Source organism: Podarcis pityusensis (genome assembly GCF_964106645.2).
Source record: "Podarcis pityusensis genome assembly, chromosome: 14".
Lineage (NCBI taxonomy): Eukaryota > Metazoa > Chordata > Lepidosauria > Squamata > Lacertidae > Podarcis > Podarcis pityusensis.
The window spans coordinates 18,949,981-18,972,150 of record NC_138039.1 but is presented as its reverse complement, the minus strand read 5'-3'; the positions used below and the strand labels follow the sequence as shown (position 1 = coordinate 18,972,150).

General features: G+C 44.8%; 1 long non-coding RNA gene across 1 annotated transcript; it reads left to right on the top strand.

Annotated features, from left to right (window-relative positions):
• The first annotated feature begins 250 nt into the window (after positions 1 to 250).
• Positions 251 to 19,698, top strand: LOC308462792. Its single transcript, XR_013979360.1, has 3 exons — positions 251 to 697; positions 17,111 to 17,177; positions 19,431 to 19,698. It is a non-coding gene; the product is annotated as an uncharacterized lncRNA (long non-coding RNA).
• The last annotated feature ends 2,472 nt before the right edge of the window (positions 19,699 to 22,170 follow it).

Genomic DNA, 22,170 nt, shown 5'->3' with positions numbered 1-22,170 from the left:
CTGGATGCAAACGGGGCTCCAGAACGGATCCCGTTCGCATCCCGAGGTACCACTGTAAAGGGATCTTACCAGGAATCTATATTGAGAAGCTTAAACAAGCTTGCAACCAGCTACCCGTTGTGCGTTTAAAAGGGAAATGTTAAAACTCTGCTAAGTTATAGAACTTGCTAGCGCAAGTTAGGAAGGATATTGATAAACAATATATTCACTCCTGCCTCCCTGAACATTCCAACAGGACCCACATTTTGCCTCTGCTCTAGCTTCCGGCCAATGCTTCTTTCCCTCCACCCCCTTTTCTACGTCTTCCCATCCCAACTGCCTCTGTAAGGAAAGTGCCGGGCCACCCATGGGTGGCAGAGACCCCTTGACAACAGCTGGGTGCTCTGGGGTCACAGCTGAACCCCACTGGCCCACTGGGCTCACCTCCTCAGCTTGGGCCCAATGCGGAGATGGAGCTTTTGAGCATCTTCGCCATGGCAACCAGAAGGGTTGGGCAAGGAAGACACGCCAGAGGTTTAGTCCATGCTTTACTGGAGATGAATGAGCCCCAGGCCTGTCGCTGCGTCGAAGGCGGGCTGTTTAATTCTGCTCCTGGTGACAGAAAGAAAGGCATCTCGAAAGGAACTGCTGTAGGCATCATGGTCCCTCTGAAGGCACCTGAAAATCCCAGGTTTCTTCTGGAGGTGGGAAGAACAAGGTACTGGATTAGACAGGCCCTTGGCAGCTGCTTCTTATGCTCCTATCCTTTCACTCGCTCTCCTAGTACATAAAATCTCTGTTGTTTTTTCAGTACCTACCCAAACTTCCCTCTTTCTTCAGCAAGGCTTTTTAAGTGGAGATCTTTATCCCAGTCTGCATCTGTATTGCAGCTATTTTTAACAGTTCTTATAGATGGAATTGTTTTTAAACATTTGTATCATTATTTTTAATAGTCTCACTTTAAATTGCTTTTACACTTTTTTGTTGTTGTTTTTCTTTTATGGCTGTAACCGTGTTCTTTGTTTTATCATGTAAGCCATACTGGGGCTTTATGGAAAACGCCATGGAAGACATCTAATTCATTAAATAAATATTCATTTATCTGGGGTAAATATATAGTAACAACAACTGAACCATTTGCTGCCTCCATTATGGCTAGTAGCCATGGATAGCTTTATCCTTCATGAAATTGGCCAGTCCTCTTTAAAGCCATATGAGTTGGTGGGCATCGCTCCCTCATGTGGGAGTGAGTTCCATAGGTTTACTATGCACCGCATAAATAAATCCTTTCTTCTTCTTCTTCTTCTTCTTCTTCTTCTTCTTCTTCTTCTTCTCCTATCGTTATTCATTTCATTATATTTTTTGCAAACAAAATCCAAAGTGGTTTACAACACATTAAAACATCAGCTAATACAAGCCAGAAAATAAAACTTTACTGAAGAAATCAAAGTATATATTCAAAGCAATGTAATTAACAGGAAACTAAAATATTATCTTAAAGACTGCAAAATAAAACATTATAAAACAGGTTAACTACAGAATGCACGTGTAACACAGCAAAGTTAACTGCCCCCCCCATAATAAACTCTTAAAAAGGGAGCACGACTAAAGGAAGTCAAGTATAAAATGCACATTTCAAACAGCATAATTAACAAAAGAATAATCTGCTCCAAATATTCCAAAATTCTTTTTTAAAAATAATATTTATTACTTTTATAGATTACAAAAAGGGAAGAGAAAAACAGAAAAAAAGACAAAGGAGAAAAGCAAAAAGGAAAAAAAAAATACAGTACAGTATATAGACAATGCAAAACACAACCTAAACTCAAAACTAAACACATTAAACTAAACTAAACAAACCCCACTCCCTAACCTTAACCCTAAATAAAACAAAACAAAAACAATTTAAAAACATACATCATCCCTTTTCTGTACTCTATCTTTCATTCCTTTGTTTCCTCGACCTCCTCTCACCTCCCTTTTTGTATTCCACTTCTATTAATTGTTTCAGCAAATCCTTTCCATCTTTCTCCATTTTCTATCATATTGTAAATAACGTATTTTTTAACCTTATTTTCCATTAAAACTAAAATACTTATATATGCTTAACTCCTTATAACATTTCTGCTAAGCCCATAAAAAATCATTCCACCATTTTTCTATCACTCATTAGTTTTACCATATGTCTATATATAAACTTTAATTTTTCCAATCTTCTTCCACCATCTCCTCTCCCTGGTTTCGGATTCTGCCAGTCCTTTCCGTCAACTCCATAAAGTCCATCAACCTGGTGACCTTATGTCCGAGGCTCTTAACTCTTTTCCAAGTCCCTTCTGCAGGTCTTCTTCATTTTCTTTAATGCTAAAGAACAAATCTCGGGGAAACTCCAACCTGTCAATCCTTTTCTTCCTTCTGAACAGATCAGCCAAATTTCCATAGTTGAAGCTACAGTCCATAAAGTATTTCAGGGCATATTTCAAGATTCCTCCAAATCCAAAGGCCCCCAAAACTTCAATCTCCTCCAGGCCCGAGTCCATGTCCCAAAAGTCAGTTAATCCCTGCATAGAGGGATCTTTCCAACTTTCCTTCTTTAATCCAAGCCGGGATCCATTCCTCAAAGTCTGACTTTTCCTAGATTCAATCATAAAAGGCCTCAACTTATAGTCCTAAATTTGCTTCTGTAAAGCCACGGATCCCGCTTGTATTACTTTATGTTCAACAACAGTAGCTTTCTCCTTCTCCTCCTTCTCCTCCACCATTTGTCCTGCCAAAATGGATTCCTGTACCAAGTCCTGGATTATTTCTGTGTTGGTGTTTGCTTTTTGACTCAAATTAGTCACTTTCTGTTCCAAATTATCAACTTTAAAAGTCATGTCATCCATCTTCTTGTGAAGCTGTCCCAGCAAACAGCTTATCTTACATAAAACAGTCACAATGGCCTCTCCTGTCAACATTTTTAAATGGTCCAATGTCAATCTCTGGTTCTCAGAATCCTTATCTGCAGCTGGAAATCCCCCAGTTACACTCCTGTAACAGTTTCAAAAGCTCCCTCTAGAGGGAAACAGTCTCCACTTGTATCAGTTCTTTCAGGCACAACTCAAGCATTAAAGATAGTTTCAATTTTTCAGTTACTTTTCCTCTTTTTTAAACGCAGAGGAGGACAATGGAAACAGTATCTTACTCTTATTTAGCTAGCTGTCAAATCCGTTCTGTCAATGCACTCTCTCCAAATGTCATCTGGCAGCCCGTTCCCAGGTTCAGAGCAGTGGTAATTTGATTTTTCACTCTCTCCTGCAGGCTCACTAGGTCCAAAATTTCCCCCTCTTCTCCTGCTTCCAAGGAGGGTTTTGTATTTTAAACTGATGGAAATTTAATCCTTTGCCAAAAGCTTTCAAAGACTTTAACTTGTAACGTATTTGCTTCAGTCTATTTACAAAAACGGAAGGCGGACTTCCTGTTTATGACCTTCCCACTTCAGTGCCAAATTAAGATATTTAAAAGTCCAATTTTCCGTTCTACTCACGGGTAGTTGTTTAAAATCCAATTGTCCACAGGAAAAAGTCAGCGCTCTCCGGCAACAGCAATGCGGCTTCACTCCGTGAAAGAAGCAGTCGATTCAAAGCACCGCGCCACTCACCCCACGTCGCTCCGGATCCCCAAAACAGGGTTTCCCCGCGAGTAGGGGAGGCGCAAAAGGTGCCAGCCGAATCCCAAGTTCACAAGCTTCTCCCGCTTGTGATTTCAATGGGTCTCCACCTTCGCCGTGGCGGTCAGACCCTGTTTTTCACGGAGCAAGTTCCTCCCGAACGGAGGAACTCTGCCATTGCCAGAGGCGCCAACCCGGAAGTCCAAAATCTTCCAAAATTCAACTTCATTGAATGTCCATGAGTTCTAGTTAAATGAAAGAGGGAAACTTTTCTTTATCCCCTTTCCCCATGCCATACATAATTTTATAAACTTCTGCCATGTCACCTCTTACTCAGCTTTTTGCTAAAATTAAAAGCCCGAAAGCTGCAAACTTTATTCATAGGGGAGTCACTCTGTCCTAGTTATCATTTTGGTTGCCCTTTTCTGAACCTTTTCCAACTCTACAATGTCCTTTTTGAGATGAGGCGACCAGAACGATACACAGCATTCGAAATGCAGCCACACCATAAATTTGTAGAGCAGCATTGGGATATTGACTTGGAATAACATAGGAAATGGCCTTATACTGAGTCAGACTATTGGTCCACCTAGCTCAATGTCATCTACTGACCAGCAACACCTCCAGAGGGGTGATTGCAAAGTTTATTTCAGTAATGTGGATCAGGAAGCAACACTACATATCAGAAGGCTACTGGTCGCCCCCTTTCAATAGCAAAACAGAAAGTAAAAAAGACTCCTACTATCCAAGAATGGTGCGACAATATTTGGAAAACATTAACTACGGAGACAATCTCATGTCAGTTAAAGGCTCCAGCTAATCCCAGAGTAATTTAAAGGCTAGAGCAAATCAATTGAAATCTCTGCTTCCTTATTTAATAATTATTTTATAATGAAATGATGACTAGTTCTAAATGTAATGGACATGGCTAATTGGAAATACATAAAGCCACTTGAATACTCTTCAATAGTACATTAATCAGCAGAAGATACATATCTATCTATATCTTTTATTGATTATATCTGTTTAACTTTTTTTACATACATGTGCGCCCAGCCAGAACTTTTGTTATACCTCCTACTAGTCCTCTCTCTGTTTGTTTATTTCTTTCCTTGAAGCTTGTTTGTTAATTTTAGGCTGTGATCTTATACATACTCACTTCGGAGTAAGTCCCATTGAACTCAATGCAGCTTCCTTCTGAGTAGGAACATATAGGACTACACTGTTATTTATTTACTTCATTCTTCTAAATAGCATCCTATGTCAGAAGAACCAGCTAGTAAAAAGTGGGGAGGGGAGACTAAATAGTTTGGTTTTTAATTAAATGCACAATATCTATTATTGTTGTTGGGTTTTGTTTTGTTTTTAAAGTTCTGCATCTTTTAAATGGATCAGACTCCAAGGCAAATCTAGTATATGGCTGTATTGATTTTATTTTTTGAAAACTCTGGGACGATCTGTTTAGGAGGAGAATAGAAGACACTTAACTGGCACAATCAACTCTAAAATATTATACAAACCTGCTTAGTATTTGACTTCATAATTTACATTTCATGTGCATGGAATGTTTTGGGGGGGTATATGATAATTGTTTGTTTTAAGCACTTTTAGAAACTGGAATATAAAGTGTGTGTGAGAGAGAGTGTGTGTGTGTGTGTGTGTGTGTGTGAATTTAGCTTGGCTGGCAGGCTGCCAATTCTGACTCTTCTTCTTTCTCTCCCCTGATTGCTGCCTAATTTTAAGGTGTCATGATCAGGCCACCTCTCCCATCAGCTTCTCCTATTTGAGTACACCTTTCCAAATGTGATGTTTTCCCAAGTCTTTTTCCTGATAGTCACAGTGAAGTATTAATTAAAGGGGAAGTATGCCAAGGCAGGGAGTCAAAAGTTCAGCTGCCAGGTTCCCCCGCCCAGGCAATTGAACAAGAGGAAATAGAGAGGCCAAAAAAAAAAAAAAAAAAAATCCCAGCCAAATGACCACATAGCTCAGCTCATTAAGTGACCGGGAACCTGCCAAAGCGTGGCCATTAATTCCACCCAATTGATTGCTGCTTCCCATTCTGCAGAGTCAGGCCCAGAAAGTACAGGTCCCATCCCTTCTCTTGGGAAATATTTATTTAAACCCAGCCCTTCGCGAACAGCCGTTTGTGAACGCCATTTAGAGACAAGCTACGGGTTCCAAACGACCCAACACTATTTAGATGCGGTCACTGTAAGAGAGGGAGAGAGAGTGTGTGCGCGTGTGTGTGCTTTTTAAAGAGTGAATAGCAGATGGGGGAGGCAGAACTGGAACTAGACCTGGGGAGTAGGAGGATTTAAACCATGGGTAGGCAAACTAAGGCCCGGGGGCTGGATCAGGCCCAATCGCCTTCCAAATCCAGCCCACGGACGGTCCAGGAATCAGCATGTTTTTACATGAGTAGAATGTGTGCTTTTATTTAAAATGCATCTCTGGGTCATTTGTGGGGCATAGGAATTCGTTCATTTCCCCCCAAAAATATAGTCCTGCCCCCCACAAGGTCTGAGGGACAGTGGACCAACCCCCTGCTGAAAAAGTTTGCTGACCCCTGATTTAAACTCTCTGTACCCTGCTGTGGTCCAGATCTGGATGAAGCCTTCTCTTGTAGTGGTTAAGAGCGGTAGACTCGTAATCTGGTGAACCAGGTTCGCGTCTCCGCTCCTCCACATGCAGCTGCTGGGTGACCTTGGGCTAGTCACACTTCTGTGAAGTCTCTCAGCCCCACTCACCTCACAGAGTGTTGTGGGGGAGGAAGGGAAAGGAGAATGTTAGCCGCTTTGAGACTCCTTCGGGTAGTGATAAAGCGGGATATCAAATCCAAACTCTTCTTCTTCTTCTTCTTCTTGCACCTGCTCTTTGCATTGTGAGGAACCCTCCCAAAGGCTCCAGTAGGACTTGAATGTGGTAGAGGATTGAGGAAAAGCAGGTCCAGGAAGCCGCATATGGTCCATCAGTGGCTTCTCTATTAGGATCTCAGGAATGTCCCTAAACCCTGCTCTTCATGCTACTCCCCCCTTGAGTGTTTCCCCCCAGCTGGAATGTGTCTTTCATCTGTGATAATGGCTCTCACTTTTGCATGCTTGGAATAGGAATGAGGTTGACATCTTCTTTGGTGGCAGTTAAAGACTCATTGGCTCACTGCTAGCACCCGTCTTGTGTGCCTCTTTTATGATGATGTTTTACTAGTGATTTTGATTCTGTTGAATTTTCAAAGGCTTTTATATTGTGATCCATGACTCCTCCCCCCCCCCAAAAAACCACCCTCAGACCAATGAGGACTCTGCATGCCCCATGGCTACAGAGTATGTGTTGGGGGAAGTGGAACCAGACAACTAGGGGGAGGGAATGGAATGGAGTATCCTGAAATAAGGCATGGTTGCCTGGGTCACTGAACAGGGACACTTCACACTGCAGCAAAATAGGAACATGGGAAGCTACCTTTTGTTGAGTCAGTCCATTGGTCCATCTACATCAGTATTGGCTACACAGACTGGCAGCAGCTCTCCGGAGTTTCAGATAGGGAGTTTCTCCCAGCCCTACCTGGAGATGCCAGGGATTGAACCTGGGATCTTCTGCATGCAAGGCAGTAGCTGCTCAGCCACTGAACTACACCATAAGAACACAAAAAGAGCCCTGCTGGTTGACCAGATGTCTTTGGAAATCCTAAAAGCAGCACCTGAGTGCATTGACACACTAACCTCTTGTGATTCACAGCAACTTCACCAAAAGATTACAGGTCTCAGTGTTGTTCTAGTCCAGGGGTCATCAAACTTTTTCAGCAGGGGGCTGGTCCACTGTCCCTCAGACTTGTGGGGGGCCGGACTATATTTTGAAGGGGAAAAAATGAATGAATTCCTATGCCCCACAAATAATCCAGAGATACATTTTAAATAAAAGCACATATTCTACTCATGTAAAAACATCAGGCAGGCCCCACAAATAACCCACAAATAACCCAGAGATGCATTTTAAATAAAAGGACACATTCTACTCATTTAAAAACACGCTGATTCCCAGACCGTCTGTGGGCCGGATTTACAAGGCGATTGGGCCTGATCCGGCCCCCAGGCCTTAGTTTGCCTACCCATGTTCTAGTCATAAGTTTGTAGGAGAAGCGTTGTTTTCTCCTCACCCCAAGCGCCTAGCAAGTGGCTATTTTATCAACCCACATTTGAGAGAGAGAGAGAGAGAGAGAGAGAGAGAGAGAGAGAGAGGCTACTGCTCCTTTCAGGATCACCCCTCCCAGAAGCTGTGCAGATTGACAAAGGACCATATTCCATCTCCCTAGCAATAAATGCCCTTCTGTGCCCAGTCAAAGTGAGACGGCGTTTAATTGAATTAAGATTCCAGCAGGAAAGGCAAGATGCCAGGAGCCTCCAGTTTTGCTGCCTCCTCTTCTCTCCTCCCTGACCCTCCCCCCCTCCCCACTTTCCTAATTTCTGGGCTAACCTAACCTAGAACTGTCATCTCCATCCCTCCTGCTTACTTCACTCCTCAGCAATGTGGAAGCGTTCAAAGAAGAAGATGTGTTGGCTGGGATGGAGATGGGGGCGGGAGGGTTGGGGGGGTGGGAGGAGGGTGAGAGCGTGTTTTCCCAGGCTCGTTGAGATTCATAAATTTAACTCGGGGTGCGGGGTGGAAGTAAGGGAACAAAGAGAAGAAAGCAGCGAGAAAGGCTGGCTTGCTGGGAGGAGCGGCGCAACAGCTCCGAAACGGTTAAACCAAGGCAGCCGCCCAGCACCGTAGGGGCAAAGATGCCCATGTTTCGGAAGCTTTTGACAGGAGAGCCGCTGGCTGGCATCCAGGGCTTCAGGGGTATACAAAAGGGGCTGAGGCTTTGCTGCCAAACACAGCTCTTGTCTATAGCCGTTCTCCAAAGAGTTGTGTGCCATAACAAGGCCAATTTTAAGAAGCTGGGACTGCAGTTTTAGGGGCGCAGGAAGCTGCCATCTACCAAGTCCGTATGGTGGCTGGTCCGTATATAAGAACAGTTTTAAGAACATAAGCAGAGGCCTCCAGGATCAGGCCAGGGGCCCATCTAGTGCAGCAACCTGTTCTCACAGTAGCCCATCAGATGCTGCAAGGGGAAGGATGCAACCAGGCCCAGAATGCAACAGCAACACTTGTAATTCCGGTCCAGTGGTATTCAGAGGTATTCTGCCTCTGACAGTAGAGGGAAAGCACAGCTAGCAGCCTCATCCTCCATGAATCCTCTTTTGAAGTCTCCTAAACTGGTGACCATCACTAAATCACGTGGGAGCAGATTCTATGTAAGTTGCATGAAAAAGTACTGTATTTTTCGTTCTATAAGATGCACCAGACCATAAGACACACTTAGTTTTTGGAGGACGAAAACAAGAAAAAAAATATTCTGAATCCCAGAAGCCAGAACAGCAAGAGCGATTGCTGTGCAGCGAAAGCAGCAATCCCTCTTGCTGTTCTGGCTTCTGGGATAGCTGCGCAGCCTGCATTCACTCCATAAGACGCACACACATTTCCCCTTACTTTTTAGGAGGGAAAAAGTGAGTCTTATAGAGCAAAAAATATGGTACTTTTCTTTATCTTCCCTGAACCTTCCATTGGATGGCCTTGAGTTCCAGTACTTGGGGGACGGGGACTTCTCCCTATCCACTTTCCAGCGGTTCTCAACCTGTGGGTCCCCAGATGTTGTTGGACTACAACTCCCACCATCCCTGAGCTGTGGCCTTGCTAGCTAGGGGTGATGGGAGTTGTAGTTCAACGACATCTGGGGACCCACAGGTTGAGAAAGGCTGCTCTAGACCATATATAATTTTATACACCTCTACCATGTCTCCACCTTGAGCCATATCTGTCTAAACTACAAGGAGACAAGAAGAAGTAAAGGTACAGGGATAGTCTGGGCACGTGGATGTCCCTCACTCAATCTGTCTTAAACACCATGCAAACCCCTCTTCTGCAGAGAGAGACCTACAAGGCCAGGTTGGTTCCTAGGAAACATCTATTACAGGACAGACCAAGGAAAGAAAACTGTTGAATTGTAGCCCATGCTAGCCCTACTCAAGAGAAGACCCATTGAAATTAACAGCCTTGACTAACTCAGGTCCACTCATTTCAATGGGTCTACTCTGAGTAGTAGAACGTAGTTGGCTACATTATCACACGTGAAACGTACAAGAGAGAAGTCACCTGTATTCTTGGCATATCAGAAAATTGTCTTAATGTTTTGTAAGCAAAGCGGGATAGCATTATAGAACGTAGCACTCTGTAGCTCTTTCTTTTTGCTGGTCACCAGACTGAATGCTTCCCTATCTCTCCTATCAAGAAATCTTCCTTTTCCCCTTCTCTGCTCCCCCCCCCCTCTGCAAAATGCACCCCCCTCCATCTTAATCACAAATGCCCAGCTCTCTTGTCCCATTCAATATGCACCCCCTGCTGCGTCCTTTAGAACCCGGGGAAAGGATAACTTCAGCAACAGCTGCTGGCTCAAACTTCCCTTGGCAATCACATCCTCCTCCCCACCATGACTATTTCCCTGCCCCCAGCCCAAAGAAGTCCCCCTCCCCCTCCCAATAGAAGAGAGTCTATATACTCCCTGCAAAAGCCCATGCTGAAAAAGCCCTGAAAAAGCCCATGGCATGCATTTCCGTTGTCTCAAGCCCAGCTCAACGTATGCATGAAGTCGCGTCCTCAGCTGCTGTGCATGTGTGCAAACTCTCTCACACACAGGGAAGTATAGAGAGGGGAAATGCAAACAGTGGCGCCAAAAGACCATGAAATGCAAGAGGTGAAAGACAAGCACAGTGACAGCGGAGGTACTAAATGGCCTTTGCTGACTGCTCCCTCTCTCATCATAATTCTAGAACTCAGGGACATCCAATGAAGATCAGGACAAACAAAAGAAAGGACTTCTTCACACAGCCTGAAGTTAAACTATGGAATTAGTTCCCACAAGAGGCAGTGAGGGCCAGCATCTTGGGTGGCTTCAAAAAAGAGGATTAGGCATATTCAGGCAGGATAAGCCTTTCAGTGGCCACTAACAATGATGGCCACATCCACTGCTGGAGGCAGCATGCATCTGAATACCAGCTGCTTGAAGCCACTGTGAGAACAGCATGTGGACTAGGAACATAGGAAGCTGCCTTATACCGAGTCAGACCACTGGTCCATCTAGCTCAGCATTGTCTACACTGATAGGCGGTGGGTCTCCAGGATTCAAGGCAGGAGTCTCTCCCAGCCCTACCAGGAGATGAACCTGAGACCTGCTGCGTGCAAATCAGATGCTCAGCCCCTGACCTATGGTTGTTATGAAGCTTTGGCCCTGAGCCAGCAGGGCCCATATTATGCTCTTAAAGGTAAAGGGACCCCTGACCATTAGGTCCAGTAGCAGACAACTCTGGGGTTGCGGCGCTCATCTCGCTTTATTGGCCGAGGGAGCCGGTGTACAGGTTCCGGGTCATGTGGCCAGCATGACTAAGCCGCTTCTGGTGAACCAGAGCAGCGCACGGAAACGCCGTTTACCTTCCCGCCAGAGCGGTACCTATTTATCTACTTGCACTTTGACGTGCTTTCAAACTGCTAGCTTGGCAGGAGCAGGGGCCGAGCAACGGGAGCTCACCCCGTCACGGGGAATCGAACCGCCGACCTTCTGATCAGCAAATCCTAGGCTCTGTGGTTTAACCCACAGCACCACCCGCATCCATTATGCTCTTAGGTTCTCTCTAATAGCAAACGCAAGAGGTGGAAAAAATGAAGCCCAAACAGGGCTGCTGAGAGGTGTAAGTGTGCTTTGCAAAAGTTTGAAGTTTTTTTTAAAAAAAGAACATGAACACCAATGAAATACTGAGAAGAGGACTTGGGAAGAATATAAATTCTGTTTAATTTGCCTTCCCCTTCCCGATTAGGTAAAAAAGGTAAGGTAAAGGACCCCTGGATGGTGAAGTCTAATCAAAGGCGACTATGGGGTGCAGCGCTTATCTTGCTTTCAGGCCGAGAGAGATGGCGTTTGTCCACAGACAGCTTTCCGGGTCATGTGACCCGCATAACTAAAGTGCTTCTGGTGCAACGGAACACTGTGAAGGAAACCAGAGCACACTTTCCCGCCACAGCGGTACCTATTTATCTACTTGCACTGGCGTGCTTTTGAACTGCTAGGTTGGCAGGAGCTGGGACAGAGCAACGGGAGCTCACCCCGTCGCGGGGATTCGAACCGTCGACCTTCAGATCAGCAAGCCCAAGAGGCTCAGTGGTTTAGACCACAGTGCCACCAACATCCCAATTATATTACACTAGAAACAGTGACAAGAAACCTCTAAGTCAGGTGGCCAAATGTGTCCTACTTTACAGCAGGCAGACCTCCGCCTGAAGGGCAGTCAGGGGACAGTCCTCTATTTGAAGGCATCCCCACTTTGAAAGGCTGCCTGAACAAAGCCTGAGTTAAAGAACTTGGACAGCAGGAACACAGGATTTGTCCCTCTTCTCTTTAAATTCAAGTCATCCTTCTGAAATTTGCATCTATAGATGTAAAGTAGTTATTCACGTTTTAATGCATGGCTATATCCCCTGCCTGTCCTTTTTTTGGTGATGTGTACATTTATATTTATTGTTATTATAAAATGTATCACCCAGCCCTTCCCCAGCAGGTGCTAAGGCACTTACAACAATATAAGATTCAAAATTAAAAACAGTTAAAACTGGTTACAGTCACAGGAATAGGGTGTGCCCTGAAAACACACATTTCAGGTGTCAAAGGTCAGGGTAAAGAGGCCGCATGGTCTAATGCCTGCATGACCCCAGGCTGAACAATCTCAAATATTAGAAGTAATATTTCATATCAGATTAGGCAGGGGAGACAGTACTGTGCAGCAGTTAGAGGGTCAGACAAATCCCTGGGAGACTGGGGTTCAAATCCCTACTTGGCCATGAAGCTCACTAGGCGTCACAGTCTCAACCTAGCCTACCTCACAGAGTTGCTGTGAAGTTTAAAAAGAATGAAGGAAGAAAACATTGCATGCCACCTTGAGCTCCTTGGATGAACGGTGAGATAGGAATGTAATGTAATAAAACAATAAATTCACAGAGCAATCATTTTCCATTTCAGTTAACTGAACAGAATTGTAACATATGCTATGATATGGGGTGTCTTGCTGGGAGGGATAGAGGCAATGCATTTCCAAGAAAGGGAACAAAAATCTGCATAAAATTTGTATATGCTAATTCCAAGGTGTAGATGCTAATTTAGAAGTGCTACAATTTAAACAGAAATGCAATGGGAAGGACTTTGGCCAGGTGACTTGCTTGATAGGTAACAATGGACGATGTTAAAGCCCCATCCCACTCTCCTTTCTTGGGATTCTTCCTCTCTGAAATATAGAGGATTCCTTCAAATAGAGGACTTTCCTGGATAACGCAGGACGCATACGAACAGAGCTTCCCTTCTAAATTTCCTGCTGGGTGGCAAGGCAAGGGTTAACACAGCCCAGTTCTCAAGAGGTGGTGTTGTTGACAGCTGTGATGAATGAGGCATGAATCCACCTCTGGCTGGACTGAGAGGCAGGATGGGGGTGTGCGGAGGAGAGAAAATTACCATTATCCACACCCCATGCTCCCCTTGCTCAGCAGGAAGATCTTTCTTCTCTGTTTTGGCACTGGGAGACTGTCTCAGGGCACGAACTCCAGGTCACTTCACAGGGGGAACTTGCTCCTTCCTTACACCCTTGAAACACCCTTGCTTGCTCACATCCAGGGTGGCAAAACAATCCCCCACACACCCACTTCCCAGACTGACTATTTCTAAGGCTGTATCATTAAGTGGTGATTAACACCAGGAAAGGCCTACTTTAACTGGCAGAGTCGAAAGCAAAAGGTTTTCTGGGCTTTTTGTTTAGCGTAGACTTACTTGTCCTGATCAAGGATAAGCAATAGTATGTACTGCTCTATTCTACCTTAATCAGAACCCACCTGGAGTCCTGTGTCCAGTTGAAGAAGGATATTGGCAAGCTGCAACACGTGGAGAGGAGGGTGACCAAGATGATCAGGGATCTGAAACCAAGCCTTATGAAGAATGGTTGAGGGAGTTGGGTATGTTTAGCCTGGAGAAGAGAAGACCAATTTTCATGTCTCTTTTGTAGGAAATGTATATAGTCTTACCTCAGAAGCCCAAGAGAATCCATTCTGGAAGTCCATTTGACTTCCAAAACATTCAGAAACGAAAGCACAGTTTCCGATTTGGACGTTCAGCTTCCAAAATAAGTTCACGAACCGGAACACACACTTCCGTGTTTGCGGCGTTCGGGAGTCAAAATGTTTGACTCGCAAGGCGTTTGACTTCCAAGGTATGACTGTACTTGTTTGTGTGTTCTGTCACATGGAAGATGGAGCAAGCTTGCTTTTTGCTGCTCCAGGGGGTAGGACCTGAGGCAATGGATTTGAATCTACAAGAGATGACCCTTGGGGTCCCTTCCAACTTTACAATTATATGATTCTGCGAGTATTTATAGCATGCTTCATAGCTCCCAGAGGGCTATATTCTCCCTCCACTGTTGGTGGCAGCACAGTCTCTGAATACCAGATGATGGCAATCACAGGTGGGGATAATGCTGTTGTGCGCAGGTCCTGCTTGTGGGATTCCCATTGGTCTATAGCTGGCCACTGTGAGAGTAGGATGTTGATTTCGATGGACCTTTTGCTCAATCTAGGCCTAGGCTCTTCTTACATTTCTGCATTCTTAACCAGGGTGGAATCCACACACACATTAAAAAAACGCTGTGCCAATGCTTTTTTAAAAAACGTTTTGAAAAATACATTGGAATTGCCATAGCTCACTGTCGCCATCTAGTGTCACCTTTGTATATTGCACTTTACTTAAAACATTTTATTTGCAGCTGTGTAGCTGAGTCCTATGATTATTTCGTCCACACTTCCTGCTCTTGTCACCGGTCTTCTCTTGTGCCAACCTAGGCAGGCAGCACCTCCTGCTGAGGACCTCTGAATCAGGAGACATATTAAAATGCTGTATATTGAGGAAAATATCCTTGCAAAACTGTGCATATTAGGCAAAACCGCATAGAATAATATTTATAGTGGGGAAAAGCTGCACTTAAACATTAGTGAACTTTTATTAGGTTAAGGTCTGGTTAACTACAATAACACCCCCTTTTTTTCCTTTCTTTTTTGGTTCTGTTTTGTTTTCTACATAGGTACTAGTTTCTTCTTCTTTTTGTGTCTTACCTTACTCTGCACACTTGTAATTATGTACTTTTTATTTTTCAATATAGAATATAAAATGATAATAATAAAAAAGAATTTGCTAACGGATGTGGAGATCTGAAGACTGGAAAAAATGAGAAACTGAAAAGTTTTCCCCATTCCTACCCATTGCAGCCCAATCAATCAATATCCAGTCATGTTGGAGATGGTTCGTTCTGCCATGATCAGATTGAGGAGGCCTTTTAGAAGGAGCCTGGACAGCTGGAGACTTTGGGTTCACCAGCAAGGAAATGCATATTGGAAGACACAAGATCTACCCACCTTGGAAGAATGGCAGATGAAGGTGATGGACTATATGGAAGTGGCGGAAATGACTGGCAGAATCCGAGACCAGGGAGAAGAGTCGATGGAAGAAGATTGGAAAAAGTTTAAAGACTATCTACAGAAATATTGCAAAATTAATGAATGTTAGAATGATGTTGGATAGAAACTAAGTGCTCTTTAGCTGAAATGTTATAAGGGAATATGAAAGAATGGTTTATTAATGGGTAAAAATCTAAAATTACAATATTCTATGATTAATGATTAGGATATACAAAGAGGGGAGGGATTTGCTGAACTAACAACTGAACTGGAATACAAAAAAGGGAGGTGTGAGGAGGTCCTGAAAACTAAGCAAATGAAGGATAAGTAATGGAAGGAAGGAATCGTTTTTAACCATTTTTACTTTGTATTTTTTCTTTTTTCTTTTTCTTTTGTTTTGTAATATTCTGAAAATCCTAATAAATATCTTATAAAAAATAAAAAAAGGAAATGCAAAGGCTCCAGGCAGCTGATGCTGAAAGGGCCACCATGTAACACCAAGGAAGGCAGCATCTGTTTGCAGGCCGGAGGGCCTCTTCTCCCCTCAGCGGAACGAAGTGCCTGCATGCCAAGAATATGGCGTGTGGATGGCTTTGTGGGGTATATATAATGCAGCATTCACAAGAGCCGGGGAGCAGATGTTTCTCTGTAGGTGAGAAGGTGGCCGAGCCTCTCCTCCAGGGGAAAGCAATGCCCTCATTGTTTGAGCATTCCGCTCTCTAGGCTCTACAGATGTGTCTGATCTCATTCAGACCGGATGGAGAGCACAAGGCGGAGGAGGCGCAGGCTCGAGGAAGGCCTGCCGCAAGCGTTTGGCACGTTGGGGTGTGAATGAGAAGGTGCGGAAAGATCCCCATCCCATTCTTGGACGGACGCTGGAGATTGACAAGCCGCACGCCATGCAGATCGTTCTACGCGGCACTAGTGTGGTTTAGTGGTTAGAATGTCGGACCAGAACCTGGAGACAAGGGTTCGAATCCACACCTGGCTATGAAGCTCACTGGGCGATTGTGGGCCTCTCAGCCTAACTGACCTATGAGGAGGAAGAGAGCTCCTTTAAGAAAGGGATGGGATTACGGTAAAATACAGGGCATGTGTGCTGTGTCCTTCTTCTGATAGGAACTGCTTGAGAGGGGAATGGGGGGGTCAAGGAGGTTCAGTTGTGGGGGAGTGAAAAAGGTCCCTATTTTCATCAGAGGAATGCTGGAGGGTATGCAAGCATGGAGACAGCAGACTCAGCAGGCCCCCAGCTCACCTCGTCTCAGCCTTCCACACCATGGTCAGGTGCACTCTAAGTTATATTAACTATTGCAAAGTAGATGGGACTGAGAGTGAATGACTGGCTCTAAGTGTGCTTCACAGCTGAGTTGGGATTTGAACCCTGGTGTCCCAAATCATAGTTCAGCACTCTAACCTGGCTGGCTGGCTGTTTCTTATCTTTGCCCTCTAGCAATTCGACCCATCCTAGTTTGGCTTGTGTGTGTGTTTCAGCTCACCACATACCTGTGAGCTTCACCCCCAGGCCTAGCAACAGTTGCCCACTTGGTGTGAGATTCCCCCACTTCATCTTAACGAGGTGCCACGGGTTGGAAGCCAATTAGGAACAGCTTGTCAACATCGTTAAGTAAGCTTTGCTGTGCCGGAAACAAGCCAGGTCTGCTGGGCATTCCTGGAGTTTGAAAGGCGGCAGCATGCCAGAAATCAGCACTCAGGGGCTTGTAAATCTCCAAGAACCAACCCTAGAACAGACTGGCCTTCCTCTGCTGATGAGGACAATGATGGAACATTTATTATGCAGTCCCAGCCACACTTACCCCTTCAGGTGCCCTTTTCATTTGTGAATTCACGGTGGGTTTGTGCCCTTGATGGTAGTGGAGCAGTTAAGCCATCGCATTTTCAATACCATTTGTTTTGCAGGTTTCAGGGCAGTCATACTCCTTCATTTCCAGTTAGTGCATGTCCCCTCACTTCCTGCTGAATTTCCGTAAGTTTTTAATACTGTAATTATGTGTGTTTATTTGGAAAAGTGCTAACTAAGCTTTGGGAAGGAGGTAGGGGGACTTTAGGACCCTGTCACAGCCATCACACCTCCTTTGCAAAGCCCAGAGCCTCCTTACTTTGGGAAGGCAGTGCAGGGGCCACTAGGGGTGTCAAATGTTGCTGAGGGCTGCAGACGATCCAGACTGACTCCCCACCAATAACAATATACTATAACAATACACCACATCAGCTATAACAATAGACAACATCAGGCACTTTGCCAAGCAGGTGTGCTCCAGCTGTTTTGGGCTACAACTTCCTGCCGGCCCAGACAGTGCTGGCTAGGGCAGGTAGAAGTTGTAGTCTAATACAGTTGGTGGGGAATACCAGGCTGGGGAAGTGTCTAATACAGTATATATTTTCCAGAAGAGCAAGTACCCTCCTGGCTTTTAAATCTGCACAGGCTACCACATATGAGCATATCATAAGAGCTGGTTATTCAGCAGTGCTATGTAATCATGTAAGTGAAGAGAGCACCGAAGTCAAATCTGAGGAATCTCCTTGGCTTCCTTTCAGAAGTGGGTCACATGCCAGTTGTGGGCGGGACCAGAGAGAAAAGTGGGTGGAGCTATGGATTTAATTATTTTTATTTTTAAAAAAATACCCTGCTTTGCACCTCATCTGGGTCTCAAAGTAGCTCACCAAAAAGAGAGAAAAGAACATACAATATACTTCTCTGAATTTTGCAGTACAGTCGTACCTTGGAAGTCGAACAGAATCCTTTCCGGAAGCCCTTTTTGAAAACCTTTTTGAAAACCTTTTGGCGCAGCCAATCAGAAGCCGCAGAAGCCCTGTCAGACGTTCAGGTTCCAAAACAACGTTCGCAAACCGGAACAATCACTTCCAGGTCTGCGGCGTTCGGGAGCCAAAGCAACTGAGTTCCAGGGCGTTTGACAACCAAAGTACGACTGTATAGTTCTTCAGCCACGGAATGTGTCCAAAAGGGCATTTGCCACTGTAAAATGTCCCCATACAGTAATTTATTAGTGAAAATGACATACAGAAATGCATTATACAGTATTAGGGGAATTTTACCAAAATGTGTATACTAGGAGAAATTTGCACTAAAATGCAAAACATTTTAGGACTGAAACAAAACCTGTTGTGGAGAACTGAATTTAAGACCGGAAAAATGAACAACTGAGACTGACAAGATTCACCCACCCCAAATCCTGGTGTACCTTCTTCCCACCCCTGCCTTTTTAAAGGAGCAGAAACAAACTGGGCCCCTTCCCAATCAGTTGGCAACCTTACGTTAAGCCAGCTGTCCAGGGGATTCAGACTCTGAAAGGCAAAATCTGTGGAACATGTAAATACTTTTTAAAGCACAATTATCCTGCCATTTGAAAGGCATCATACATTATTCCCACAAAGGGGTAGCAGAGCACATAACTGTGCAGATGTGGCAGGCCCGGCCCCAGGGCAGTGAAAGGAACTGGGGTTTTGGGGTGGGGGAGGGCAGTGTTTCCTGCTGACATCCCTCCACCCCTTATGAAGATGGCGGGCTTTGATCTTAGGCAAGACTAACAGTCATTTATGATAACCAGCTGGGAGGAGGCTGCTATGATGGCCCCTCTCCTTGTGTTGCTTCCAACCCTGAGACCCCTGACTTTTGAACTCTGACCCCCCACCGTCTCAGTGCCCCACTGCAGGGAGCCTCCAGAGCTGAGATAATGAAGATCATGAAAGTGAATAGAGCCAAGAGAAGAAATTATGCCACTGATGACCGGGAGGCTAAGAATGGACGAATAAGCCAATTTCACTTTCTAATTCCCCCTCCCCCTCCCAGCCTTAACCTCCATTCTCCATATTTCCACATTGGCTTGAATATATGGGGGCTTGAGTGTGTGTTGTATCCCCTCGTGAAAATTCAACAGAGTTTTAGTGTGAATTTCTCCTAATAGACACACTTTCGTATGCAATTGTTCCTAATATAAAGACGTTTCTGTATGCGATAGTCCCTAAATATGTTCTAAATGTTATCTCCACCAATATAGGCATTATTAATGCACACTTCACCCCAGTTTATGCATTTTTGCACACATTACTTGGCAGAAGAACTGCATTCCAAATCTGGAGAGGTGCGAATTTTGAAGGATAACCGGGTTGAGTTCCACGTATTATTTTGGAGAATGCAAATTAGGTAAGTTCCCTTTTAAATGCGAACTGAATAGAGTTTCTCCACTCTCCCTAACAGAAGATGGATCAGGATCTACCAGTAAATCTCTGAGTGATTTTCAGTAGATCACGGCGAGGGATGCCTAGCGGCTCCTAATGGATTCCACCTCATTTATGAATTCTGGATCCTGTGCAAGTTGCCTAAATGTGGACACAAACACCACTCAGACTGGCTGGAGACAGGAGACTTTTGAAGACATTTTGAAGTGTATACTTGCAATGCTGGATTACTAAATAGGCAGAGTAGGCACCACGGTGCCTATGATGTCTTTTAGGGGCCTCACGACAATGGATCAAAATAATATTGTGTAATAAAACTGGTTAATTAAAATTGTTGGTTGGTAAAATAAAAAATGTATTAGGAGATGATTTGCAAGCCCCCCCCCCCCCCCCCGAGATTTAGACTGCCTAGGGGCCTCTACGGGGCTTAATCTGGAACTGTATACTTGATTCTGACCAAACTAAGCCTACTGGAGCAAAATATACATCCATAGGCTTAGTTTGGTCAGAATTGAGCATACACTTCTGGAATTAATGCTAATTTGTCCGGTTCTTCTTGCATTTTTATGTTCAGGGAAGCATCCATTCTGTCTTTGCAACCAGGGCTGTCTCTATCACTAGGCAGCATCTGGTCGGCCACTATGAAAACAGGATGCTGAACTAAATGGGCCATTGGTCTGATCCAGCAGCCAGACTCTTCTTATGTTCTTAATTGGAACTGTCTACTCTACCAGCAAGGGACGCAGGTGGCGCTGTGGGTTAAACCACAGAGCCTAGGACTTGCTGATCAGAAGGTCGGCGGTTCGAATCCCTGCGACGGGGTGAGCTCCTGTTGCTCAGTCCCTGCTCCTGCCAACCTAGCAGTTCAAAAGCACGTCAAAATGCAAGTAGATCAATAGGTACCGCTCCGGCGGGAAGGTAAACGGCGTTTCCGTGCACTGCTCTGGTTCGCCTGAAGCGGCTTAGTCATGCTGGCCACATGACCCGGAAGCTGTATGCCAGCTCCCTTGGCCAATAAAGCAAAATGAGTGCCACAACCCTAGAGTCGGTCATGACTGGACCTAATGCTCAGGGGTCCCTTTACCTTTACTCTACCAGCTGTTTTTATGTGCAAGATATATCCCATATTTCTATCCATTTACATCCCATCTTTCTTCCAGGTATTGGACATGGTCCTCCACTCTCCTTATTTTAACCTCACAACAAACCTGAGGAGGGGTTTAGGCAGAGGCATTGTGACTGGTGCAAGCCACACACAAACACGCTTCGTGGCCAAGTGGGGCACTGAACCCTGGTTTCCCAAGTCCAAGGTCAATATAACCCCACCTTAGGCTCTGCACAATGTTATATTGTAATGTTGGGTATGTGTGTGTCTAGTTAAATATTCTGGGTTTGTGTGGGCATATTAAAAAAAATCTTAATACAAAATTATTTATAGTAAAAGAAAAAGTTGTGGCTGGGGCCTTGTGATGAAGAGTGCCTGCCATTTTTCAGAATTTACCAACACAACACTGCACTACTCCCCACCCCTTGCAATGCAGCTAAGAAGAGATGGGAGACTGGTAGATGCCTTGCTCTGCTCTTATTTCAGCCTACCAGATTTATGAGTGTTTGCGGAACAAAGGAGAGCAGGGGTCGGCTAGCCCTTTAATCTCCAGCGAACTGCCTAGAATCCCAGATCTTTCTCTTTCTCCCTCCTTTTGCAAACTTGCTGCTTCTCTCCTAATCACAATTCTGGCGGGAGCTGTGATTGATGGGAGCAGGACAATTGGGCCTCCCAACTTTGTGCCTCCTGCCCTCCATCCCCCCCTCCTCTCTGCCGCCTTTTCGTTTATCTCCCCTCATTTTATGGTAATGAGCCCTGGCTGCTTTCCTGCTCGCAAGCAGTCTTGGATGCTTCCCCTCCAAAGGCATCCAAAGAACCGCACAAATATTACGGTGTTTTGTCCAGGGTGTGCAGTACGTGAAGGGTGAATAACTCCACCGCTCGTTCTTCTCTGCAAAGCACACCCGCCTTTCTCTGAGCACCTTGGTGACCCAGAGACCACCACAAACCTTCACGTCTCTCACTCTGGAAAAAAGAGAGAGCTGAATCTCTGTCTCTGGCAAAAAAAGGAGAAGAAGCCCAGATTCCTAGACGTAGCCTGAACCCAAAACCAAACCCAGTGCCATGAGAAATAAAATAATTCAATAATGAAGATGCGTGAGAATTGCGTACAGCTCCATGATGCAAAACAGATGGCCCAGGCCTCTTTAAAACTACAAAACCTATGATGTAAAAGAGACTGCTCAGGCTTCCTTAAACTACATAACCCATGAGCCACAATGAAACCTTGCAGTTTGGGTTCACATGCCCCTTGTTCCCTTTTATCACCAAATGTGCATTTGCACTCCAGAATGTGCTCCAATGCTTTTATGCTACATGTTCCACAGTCCTCCAACCAGCTATTTTATTACCAAATTCCCCACTTTAAAAAATTTTTTAACATGCATTTATATATTGAAATATTTCTTTTGGGTGTTGGTTAACAAAGCCCTCTGTGAAAAGTACTTTTCCTTCAAGCAAGCAACCACAAAGGCTTGTCAATGGAAGGAGGGAGAGGAGCTGTTTGTCCTTGGGAAGGGCCACCATCCAATGGCAGAGCACCTCTTTCGTAGGCACACACTGCCAAGTTCAGCTCTTGGCATCTCCAGTTAGGACTGCAAAAGACCCCTGCAGAAAACCCTGGACAGGCACTACAGGGAATGCTGAACTAGAT